A 12,440-nucleotide genomic window follows, 5' to 3' on the forward strand; every position below is an offset into this window, starting at 1 on the left:
GGCTTTACAGCTCTATCCAGCTTCTCAGCCGGTTTTATAGCCTGGACTGATTGCCATGATGTTGTAGACTCTTCAGGGTCCATGATGCTATTGCAGACTGGCCAAATTTGAGTCCTGACTCATCTCGGTGTGCTGTAGGCCTGCCTTGTGCTCATGCATTAAGGCGGTATCATCCGTCACACTTCACTTCAGCTGTATAAAACTAGTTCTCTACGCTCTCTCAATAGTCAGTGGAGGGAAACAGGCACCTCCAAAATGTGGGTTATCCGTTGTACTCTGGACACCTCTCTTAGGATGATTACTAAGAAATGTCTCCTCATGGTACTTCTCTCTCCCAGTGAATGCAGAGGAACGAATTACTAGTTCAGCAGACCAAAGACACCCAACTTCTAGGCAGCTACCTTCAGGCAAAACAAATCTTATCCTGAGCTTCAGGGTAGTAGCTCATCCCAGGCTTCCCTTATCTAAAGATCAGATCCATATATTTTACTAAATTATTAGATGATATTATACAGATTATAAATGCATTTACTCAAGAGCACGACAAGTTGAACTTATATTCTGTAAGGGCCTCCAGCATTTTAATGCAACGGGCTGGAAATTCTGCAGCATCTTTACTTAAATTTAAATACTGAGTTCTTGTCATTAATTAAATACAAATAAAGCAATCACTTGAGTATTTCTCGTGTTATTTATCTTTATATTACAGTAAGTTTATTTTTTGATGCTTGCATATATTCAGGGTTCAAGACTCTGTAGCAACTGTATTTTGTGCTGATTTTTGTGCAACGAATAACCACACTGTAGAAGTTATCACGGGAAAAGCTAGGAGTGTTGACAGATGGCTGGCAAAGAGAAAGTTGGGGATTTTATAACCTGAGAAGCCAGCAGAAGGAGTTTGGGAATGTGGGATAACATTGGTTGGATATTTCTGCTCACATAAGCAGCTAACTTGCTAAAGTTGATATTTAAACTTTTAAATTTCAAGTTAACAATCTGATTGCACTGAGTTTACTGGTGCATGTCAGTAAAGAACTTTTTTCAGACTGATTTCAGATTCACTGGCCTTTTTTTATAGTCCTCTGAAGGAAACAATTTCTGGAGCTTCTCAAACCCACTGTGCTCTATGTCCCAGATTGATGCCTTTCTCAAATCCTATTATAGCCCAGAGTGCCAGACCTACCATTTTTTGTGGGAGACAGCTGCCTTTGCTGGTCATTTTCTTCCCTACCATTCTTCTACATTTTTCTATTAACTTCCAGATGTTTGGCAGCTAGTGCAGAGCAGTAACTCCAAGCAGGCAGCCAAACATCTACTAATCCCAGACATTGTGCATGCGCAGGTTTTCTCTGTGATGCTTCTCCTTCACAAAAGCCATGCAACTAGAGCCACGTATGCTCAGAAAATCATCAGGTTTGCAATGCAAGAATTTCAGTGCATACATGTTAATGAGTTGGTCTGTAGACAAGCAGTAAGTTTGAAATGTCCCGAAGACATTCAAATTGACACGCACGCATAAAGATCCAGTATGCCTTAAACACATTTGCTTCCCCATTTGCCTTTAGAACTTCAGATACTGACTGGGGAACGTGAAAGTACATGTGTACCTCTGGAATACATATTTTTTTATTTGAAAATCCCATTTAACTAAGTATATAAGGAAGAACTGGGTTAATGTGAGAGACTTAAGAGATCTACGTAAGAGGCATTTTCAAACACGATATGGTCTTCATAGCAGATGAGCTGTAGTATGTCAAACGAAAAAAGGTTTGGAATAGGAATCCAAGACACAACTACTAAGTAGATTCAACAGAATTAGGGGATGGGCAGTTACTCTCTAGCTGGTTGCAGTTACTGCGTTGATGGTATTGCATAGTGGTTGCACTACTTTAAGCGTTAGCCATAATCTCATGTGTTTCTGACTACGGCTATCAGTCATCCTGCTAGTCTATTAATGCTGGCAGATCTACTTTTTGTACTATGTATTTATTTTATCCTGAAACATTTTTTCCCAAATCAGGTATAAAAAAAAAACCCAGAAGGCTTCAGAACTTACTGCCAGCTGCACAGCGCACAAATCTCACAGCTATTCCTTTTGACTTTCCCACTTTTTTTTTTCCTTTGCTATGATAACCCATATTTTCTAGTCTTGGCTTTCTACCAGTGAAATTATTTACGTCTCAGTCTTTTCTTTTTGAATTACAAGTTAAGCACTAGGAGTAGTTTTTAGTATAATTATACATAGAAGTTGATCACAAGGGATTTATTGAGAAACTCTAAACTCCCCAAAGCTTCTTGAAACTATTCTTTTTTACTGTTTTTCAAAGTTTTTAGCAGCCTCTGGATAAATAAAAGAAAGAATATGTGGCATTTACATGCAATTTTTATTTCATCCATGTAAGGTCCTCATACATTTCTCAGAAATGTATGGATTGACTCTCTCTGCCTACATAAAATCTACCTCAAATCATGTATATTTGAATAAGGAAAACCCATCTACACAGTCTGCAATAACGCACCAGGAACTATGTGCGTAGTTAAGATTTGCTGTCTGATCTTTACAGGCAAAGACTCTAAAGGCCTGAATGAAAGTTCAGCACAGTCAGTGAGATGCTACAATTTAATTCAAAGTACCTGCCTTTAAATAGACGACTTGACTTGCATGAAATGGTGGCTGACACTCACAAGCAGAACATGGAATGGAATGGAATGGAATGGAATGGAATGGAATGGAATGGAATGGAATGGAATGTTTCAGCTGGAAGGGACCTACAGTGATCATCTAGTCCAACTGCCTGACCAATTCAGGGCTGACCAAAAGTTAAAGCATGTTATTAAGGGCATTGTCCAAATGCCTCGTAAACACTGACAGGCTTGGGGCATCGACCACCTCTCTAGCCTGTTCCAATGTTTGGTAAAGAAATGTTTCTTAATGTCTCTTTTTTTACCTCCTTGCTTTGACTTCTGCAAATGCTTGTGTATGGTGCCTTGCTTTGATTTGTAAGTTAAAGAAGGGAATAAGACTTCCAGATAGAAACAGGAAAGAACAGATAAAGACAACTTAGATAAATGTTCTAAATCGTGTCAGCCTGATATAAGTCCCTTAACCATTCTCTACTAGTTCTCAGAAGTAACTGCTTCATTCCCTCTCTAAATAAGGAATGTGTAAGTTAAACAAGAAAGGAAGTGATCAAGCATACAAATGGAAAAAAGGGAGAATCCAAAACTCAGGAATTCAGGAAAGGCAGTTCTTTACCTTTTAGTTCCTTTTGCCAAATAATAGAAAAAATAAAGTATTCCTAAGCATCTATACAATAGCAAAGAGGGGATTATCAAGAAGATGGAGCCAGGGTCTTCAAAGTGCTGTATGGTGGGAGGATGACAGACAATGGGCATAAGTTGAAATACGAGAGGTTCAAACTGGATTTAAGGGAAAACATTTTCACCATGAGGCAGTCAAGCTGTGGAACTGGTTGCCCAGAGAGCTTGTGAAGTCTACACTCTTGCAGGTTTTCAAAATCCAACAGGATAAAGTCTGATCTGAACTCATAGCTGACTCTGCTTTGAGCAGGGGGTTGGACTAGAAACCTCCTGAGATCCTTCTGAAACTAAATTATCCTGTAATCCTATGGTGATAAGTAACAGGTAATGTGGTTTTACCAGAAAACAACCTATTAAAAGCAACATTCCAGAACTGGAACATAGGCCTTGCGTATTAAGGAGAAGCAATAGATGCTTCATATCTTGACTATAATAAGGCTGTTAATCTGGTCTTGCAGGAAGCATGCACGGCTAGCTAAGGAAATATTCTGGATCTATCTAGGGACCAGATTCAATTTTCCTTGAAAATTCCCCCATCTCATGCCCCATTCCCTTTTGTCTTCTCCTGAGGGCCACATGGAAGTGGGCAGGGAGTGGTCATGGCATGCAGGAATTGTGCTAGTTCTGCCTCATGACACCTTCCTTCATGAGGGGTGCGTGGCCTTTCCTCAGGGGACGGGAAAGTAAATCTGTCACATGGTCTTAACGCAGTGGACTAAGTGGTATGAGTGCACATCTACATCATGTCATAGGATAAACATCAGAATAAAAAATGGTAACAAACCAGAGAAATGGTCTGAAAAAAACAGGATGTTGTTGAAGATGGAAGGATGTAAGGTATTATTTTTAAGACTAATCAGCTGCACAGGAAGATGATGGAGAGTTACTGGTAAGCAGCACACCCCTCAGAAAAGCATCTAGGGGTAGTATTGCATCACAAACTGAACAAGCCAGTGCTATCATACTGTTGTAAAATAAGCAAACTTCACACTGGGGTGTATAAACAGCTCTATAAAAGACACATGAAGCAAAGTTCTGTTCAAATCAGCACTGATAAGACCTCAGCTGGAGTACAACACCCATTTTTGGGCACCTTACTTGAAGAAAGACCAATAAAGAAACCATGGTAGAGCCATGTAATTTTCAGAGGTATAGAAAATGTGACCCATGAGGTAAGATTGAAAGAATTAATTTGTTTAGTCTAGCAATGAGAGGATTGAGGGAAGATATGATATCAGTTCTCAAACACATAAAAAGTATTGCAGAGATACAAACTGTTCTTCATGTCTACTGATACGGCAAGAAGTAATAGCCTTAAATTGCAACTTGAAGATTTAAGTTATATTTTACAAAAAGCTTTTGAACTGTAAGGAATGTTATGCAGTAGCTCACTGTGGAGAAGTCTGAAGAATCAGCATGACTGCAAATTTTCAAGGTCAGGTTGAACAAATATCTGTCAGGAGCTGATTAGATAGAGTGCATTCTGCTCTGAAGCAAGAGGATGAACTGGAAAACCCTTTCAGATCTCTTTTTTAATCATGTCTAGATTTAATCAAGTCTAGAGAAGCAACTCCATTGCCCTCATTACTAAATTGGCATGAAAAAGGAGGAAAAAATGTACCAGTGTCACCTCTCCAAGTTTTCTTAAATTATGCCAAGTATTTTTTTCCCCTAGTTGTTAAATCTCAGTCTTTTTTTATCTAGAATTAGGTAGAAGAACAGTACAGCATACATGAAACTGGAAAATTATTTTTATTAAGGTTGTTCTATTTTGTGTTTTGTAAATACTTTTTTAACTTGCATCACGTGAGCAGCTGGGATAAAAGAACCCTTTGATTTGTAACTGCTCGTTTTGTTTAAATGACAGGAATGGCAGGGATAAGAGAAGAACTCTTTTTTTAGCTATATCTGTGCTGGGGAACATCTCTTGCAATTGCTCTGTAAACTGCTGTTTTGTCTGGTCTTTTTACACTGACTTTCTAAACTCCCCAAAGTTCTCCTAGTGACACAGGTACCCAGATACCAAGATTCGGTGTCCTTTCAGCTAGGCTTGAAAACATACTCCCGATCTAACTTCTTCATTTCAACTCTAAAGAAACTTACTCTTACCTTTGTAGAGGTCCTGGTGAAACTAGGGGAAATCCCACTTGAAATTTCCAGTACTTCTATGATTAAACATAAATAGCAGAGTTAAACATCAGTAAGAGAACACCAGTCCCTCACTTCATTTGCTACAAAGAAGCAAGTCACTTGTTCTTTATCTACCCCAAAATCCATAAAAGTTGTGGTTTCTAAAAGCTTCCATCCCAGGAAGCAGGAAGCTTAGAAGCAATCTTTTTTTTTTTTTTTTCATTTTAGAGGCAGTTTTATCCTCTGCTTATCTTATGTTATTAAGTACTCTTAATAACAATTATCTTTTATTGATTAACACCATTATTTTGTTATCTGACTCCAAAAGCATTTTCTATGGAAGAAGCTTACCAGTGTGCAGCATTGTGCTGTATGCTTGAGTCATTTATCATTACTATGTTTTTGAAGAAAAAACTATACCAGAATACTTAAAGAAGCATCAGTCATTTCCCAAATTATAAATAACATACATGATAATTACATTCCCTTTAAAAAAGACAATGGCACTTTTGTAGCTTTGTTTCCTTCATAGAGTTTACATTGTCAATAAACCACCATCAACAATTATTTGTGCATTTAAGTCACAGTTGTGCAGTTCTGCTCTAGTTTTGCCGAATCTAAAAGACTCGATTCGGATGCATCTGTTTTCCAGTGACATCTATGCTTGCTTTCTTTCATTTATTCAGTGAACCAGCTGTGTTGACTGATGTCTGAGAAATCAAGTTCACTCCCAGAATAATTCCATTGTAGTCAATTTAGTTGCAGCGAGGACCAATTTGACCCATGGAGCTCAGTATATTGTAGAAGGTCGTGCAGCCTGTCAGTAGCTCAGACAGGATTTAAATAGAGGATCCTCCTGAATCCCAATTCAAATGAGCCTCTTTTGACATCATCATCATGTCTACACATTCAGAATGACATTTTGTCAAATGCCACTCAGAGCATTGCTCATCTGTTGGCATACCAAAAAGTGACCTTCATGGCTTTAGTCACATGCCCTCATTCTTTATTTCCATTTATTTATACCTCTCTCCTCTATTCAGTGCCAGCTGTTAAAACGAAAGCGGATTTCCTTTCCCTCTCCCTCCCGGGAGCTGTGGATGAAGAAGAGGTTTCAGACTCATTTCAGGGGGGCGGTAGCAGGGTACTGAGGTCAGCCTGGGAACCCAGCAGTTTCCATTAGTGCCAGAGCAGCAGCTTAGCAGCTGAAGGCAGCTTCATGTAGCACATAGCATGCCTGCATGGGGTGCTGACAGTTACAGTAATACTCCAATTATGAAAGATCCTCACTGAATGCGGTGGTTTGGACTATGGGATTTCTTGAAGCCCCTTCTAGCCCTGTATTTCTATGATGCTTGTAAAATAAAGCTACAAAAACAGTTTGTGCAGGCAAGGAAAAGGATGATCCATGATTCTGAATATCTACAAGCGATCACAAGGAAGCTCGCTCTTACCTCATTGTTATACAACTTCTTTCTTATTCATGACTATTTCACTATAGTAACTTTACATTATTTAAAAAGTCATTATTTTTTCTTGTTTTCCATTTCGCCATGTATTTTTCATTGTAATCTAAAAAATAACTTATTGCAAATTATGCAGAAGTTTTAAGTTACAATACCACCAGCATTATCTGATTTTAACCAGGTTTCTTGTGAAACCATGCTCTGTGCCTTTCTGTCAAACTAGTCAGCCAATTTCAATGATACTTGAAAGAAGGAAAGAAATTTCAAGGGCTTTCTGTGGATTAGGAAATCTTAGAGCATTCCTCAGTTTCTCAGTAAAGGTGGACAACACAGCTACATCCCAGTTCACACTGTGAAGAAACCTGGGTATGCATCTGTCCTTTTCCCTGCAGCCTGGTTTTCATAGAAAGTAAACATTAAAAATTTGTGTTTGATGGATCTAAATGATGCTCCAAAGGCATCTGTTCTGGTCAGTCAAGGGAACCAAAGCCTCAGAGCATGTAATAGTACACCCCTGAAGTAAGCCTAACACAGCCCAAAGTAATTCAGTTCCTGTAATTTTCTTTAACACCAGTATCTGAATATAGGAAGGAGACTCAAATTAGTTCCCTGAGTATGGGAAAAGTAGGTGGAACACAACAGCATGTATTATCTTAGCATGAGCCAGTTGGCAGTGGGCACGTGCACTTGCTGACCAGTCTGCCTGCACATAGAACTAACTGGATTAACCACAGCACACGCTGTCTCTTGCCCAAACAGATGTCATGGAAGGCATGGAGAGAAGTGGGCTCCGATTATTGTGCTGGGAGGGTGAAACTACAGAGCAGTGAATAAAAATGAACAGGACAGCAAGCTTGCTTAGTTTCATTCTTTCTGAATGTCCTGGTTTCGGCTCAGATAGAGTTAATTTTCTTCTTGGTGGCTGGTACAGTGCTGTGTTTTGGATTTAGTGTGAGAATGATGTTGATAACACGCTGATGTTTTAGTTGTTGCTAAGTAGCGCTTATCTTAAGTTCAGGACTTTTCAGTTTCCCATGCTCTGCCAGCAAGCAGGTGTGCAAGAAGCTGGGAGGGAGCAGAGCCGGGGCAGCTGACCTGAACTAGCCAAAGGGGTATTCCATACCATGGAACATCATGCCCAGTATAGAAACTGGGGGGAGTTGGCCGGGAGGGGCGGATCGCTGCTCGGGCATCGGTCAGCGGGTGGTGAGCAATTGCATTGTGCATCACCGGGTTTTTTTTTTTTCCCCTTTTTTTCCCCCCTCCTTTTTTTTGCTATATTCCTTCTCATTACTATTATTATTATATTTCATTATTATTATTGTTAGCACTATATTTTACTTTAGTTATTAAACCATTCTTATCTCAACCCTTGAGTTTTACCTTCTTTCCTGATTCTCCTCCCCATTCCACTGGGAGCGGCGGGGGGAGTGAGGGAGTGGCTGTGTGGTGCTTAGCTGCTGGCTGGGGTTAAACCACGACACTGAAAAAGCCTGTTTATATATGTTTTATGTTTCTATGTGGCTTTGTCTTTCCATATGTGCTCTGAAAGTATATGAGTAAACAGTGGCCCCAGTTCTTCCATGACCATCACTGGTTTTATTCTGCATTGTTGTCAGAGGTATTACACTGACTTTAAACTCAAAAATGAGACAGACAGGGAATTCAAAGAAGTTGTTCCAATCCTGGGATCTCTGAATGGGTATGTCACTGTTTAGCAGGAAATAAACATCTGTGAAGCTCCAATGTTGTCTGTCTGTAAGACTTCAGAGGTGTTATGTTGAAACATGAGAAGGAAAAGACAGTTTTAACGCTCTGCAGCTCTATAGACAGCTTCTATAAAGCATGTAGAATAAATGGTTGAACTGACCTGTCACACTCCCATGATCAGCTCATCACTGTATTGTTGCACTCCCAAAATCATCCTGAGAGCAACCTACTTGGGACACTGCTGGTGACAACTCAGGCCTCTGCACCCCATCAGCATCCTCTTCAGGCAGTCTAGATACTCCTTCTGCAGATGTATGCAGCCTGGAACACCCCCAGCCAGCATACTTCCGCCATGAAGTCCGTAAGAGTATATTCTTTCATACTCTCATACCATGCCTCCTTTCCTTCCTACACACTTGCATCATGTCCCTCTCCGAGCACTTTGTAGTACTGCCAGTGCAGTAGCCCTCTCATTTTGCAGGCTGACCGTATGCCAAACAAGGAAGTGGTGTCTTGGCAGGACGGATTTTCCTCCCACATTCCGGAGGACTCACAACAGGCACTCCCTGCCAAAGGGCTATGTTCACAGCCATGAAGGCAGCCAGACCATCTTAAAGACCTGCTGAGACCCAGCATCGGGGTTGTCAGATGATGCGTATCTGCCCCCCAGTAACGCGCTTGCTCTGTGGTGAATAAAAGCACAGAGCTAGAGCCAAATACTTCTTAGAGCCACAAAAAATGAAAACGCAGAGATATAAATGGCATGAGAATAAGGATCATTACATATACAGACAGTGATCTGGTCATATCAGAAATTAAACTAGAGGGTATAGTTAAGATCTTAGCAATTGCCAACATTCACATTCAAGCTAGGGCACTATGCATAAGAAATGCTCCCTTAAATAAAGGATAGTCACAAACTCAATCCATTTTAGTATCAGTCTAAAATGATTCTTAGAGGGACGCTTTTCAGTAACGCATTTAGACACAAAGAAACAGTTTGTCATCATCTTGCCTGCAATGAAAGCAGCACAATGTTCTACAATTTCTAATACACAATTAGAAGTCAAGACACTCATAACAACCTAACTGTCTTAGGAGCTACCCTACATATTCTTATTTTTTTCTCCTTTGTACATCCATAATGTCTTTTTCCTGTTTATTAAACCTGTTACTGTATCTTGTACTCAATTACAAATTCAATTGCAAAAGGGCAAGGACTTTCCTTTCTGCACAGTGCCACTCATAAAGGAATCTGGATCTGATCAGCCCTTTTAGACACTGTAATTGAATTTCCTAAATAAATTTTAATGATAGTAATTTTTCAAAATGTTATGCAATATTGCAATACATTATCAGGTACTGACTGTAACAGCATCGTCTCATGGTAGTGCTTGTTCAGGGTGACACTGCCGCACTTCACCGATTTTGGAAACAAATGTAACAACTTTAATTTCTGCTGAGATACATGGTTAAATCTCAAAATCAGGTGTTGTCTGAGGCTAGATGTGTTCCGGTAAACTACGACATGGGCCTGGACGTTGGCACTCTTTAATAACCATTAAATAGCTAGCAAGGTTGCTACCTGAGTTTTGGCTCATGCCAACTAGCATACTCCCAGATAGTGCCCAAGCATGCTCCAGGGATTAGTGTGGGCCAGGGAAGACTTTCAACAGCAATTTTGATGCAGCCACCTCTTCAGGGCTAGGAAGGTTTATCTGTATGAAAAGACATGCATTTTAGAATTTGGTGTTAGGGCTAGAGAATGCTCCTGGCCCATTGCTAGTATAACACAGCCTAAATGTCTCTGTTATGGTTCCAGTTTATTGTCTCCCCCAGTTTTGTCCCCTAAGTAGAAGGTAAAGAGATACCAGCTAGGCATCAGAGAGTATTTCACATAATATTTAGAAGCACATTTTGTTCTGTTTTAACTGTAGTTCATAAATTCCTGCTCGGTAGTCCCAAAGACTGTCAAATTCTTTATCATGTAAGAGGTTTGGATTTGTAATGGTAAACATAACATTTACAGTCATTTCATTAAGTATTGTATATTGATTATATATCAATTTTGTAACTAAGGCAATTTAATGTTTTGATTAAATGTTACTGTGAAGCATTTTGTACTGATATGCATATACATAAAAACACATTAGCTGGTTGCATAACCCTCTTTCACAGGGTAACTTAACATCCAACATGATTCGAAACTCTGCTTGCCCCTGCCTGCAACAGGTGCCAAATAACTTTTCTCCCTTAACTTCTCTCCAAAATAGTGTGGATACCATAAGGGTGGTTTCCTCTCCACACTGTAATTATTAGAAACGCTAGGTTAGCCTTTTTGATTACATCCTGATATGGGCCAGTTTTGCCAGAGAGGCTTTTACTAGCCTAGTAGAATTTCTTTTGATGCAAAATTTCTATGCTAGTAAAAATTTCAGCATAGCTAATATTAGAGTGGTGAAGAACTTCTTTGCTAGGATAGTTTATTTCACTCAGAGATCCAGCACAAACTGTTCCAGCGAGTGTGCTTTTTTTGCTGCGATAAACTGCATCTGCACTATAACAGTAAACATCGCTTAGTATATAGCAAGCCCAAGCCTAAAGGGATTTTGGACTATGACTTGATATTCTAAGATGGAGCGAAAGATGGTACAACATTTTTTATTTTGTTATCTAGGAGGATTTTCAATCAAGTTAAGACAGCTCAGTTATAAAGCTATAAAAATTTTAACTATAAGAATTTCTACTTTTTCCTACTTTAGATTGTGCTTCAGTTACTGCCCAAGACAATGAGTATCTCGCTCTGACACAGCTTATGTCAACAGAATAAATTAAACTTTGTGAAAAAGATATTAATTCTACACTTTAGAGATCTAAACAAAATACTGATAAACTTCAGTTGCATAGAAGGTTAAACCCTTCATCAAGAGAAGTTTTATGATCAGGTTAGTTGAGCTGTCCTGCCTATGATTAATGCATACACTGTCTCCAAGGGAAAGACACCACTGCAGATACAATTCGTGAAATACTAACTGTGCGATTCTAATTAAGATATAGGTTGTTGCATTAAGCAGATTAAGCTACATTAAGGAACTTATCCTTCCAAGTGGTTAATGAAATGGTATACCCCAAAAATTTCTTCAATAAAAAATGATTCTGTTTCAGCTGTTACATTTCACTGTGAGAAAACAAAATGCACTGACCCCAAAATAACCCCACTTTGCTATCCCTCAGTATCTGTGACTCTCTGCAGTACAAAGAAGCTCCCAAATCTTTTTTATTTCCATACACAGCAGGCAATATATAGGGCCATTCTGAGTAGTAAAAATGCCAGGAATGCATGCCACTGAAGAAAATAAAATTATTAAAACTCCCTTTCTTAAGACTAGGTGCCAAGCAAAAAACTCTTACCTCATGCACAGATGGCTAGAACCTTCCCGTTAGTAACTTCTGGCCTCCAACTCCTGCAGGATCCTAACGTCAGTCCTCTAAGCATATTAGCACGTCTGGGGTGTATTAGGAGTCAGAGAGATCTCTGTTCTGGGTTTACACAACTATTTGAGCACAGATGTCCCGTTGGGACTTTTCCTCAGTTTAAATGCATTTGTGTGCCTAAGACATTGAAAGATCAAAACCTACCAAAGCAGCAGGACCAGACTGAGATCTTAGTTGGCTCATGGGAATACTGAAACAGGAAATTAGTTTAAAATTCTGGTTCTGTTGAAGAGCACCTCTGAAGTTGAATTTTCTCATGTTGTACACAACGGCGTGGCAGAGTAGGTGATAGGTGCTGATATACACTTCTAGCGGCGT

Source organism: Gymnogyps californianus, chromosome 1, assembly GCF_018139145.2.
Source record: "Gymnogyps californianus isolate 813 chromosome 1, ASM1813914v2, whole genome shotgun sequence".
NCBI classification, from domain to species: domain Eukaryota; kingdom Metazoa; phylum Chordata; class Aves; order Accipitriformes; family Cathartidae; genus Gymnogyps; species Gymnogyps californianus.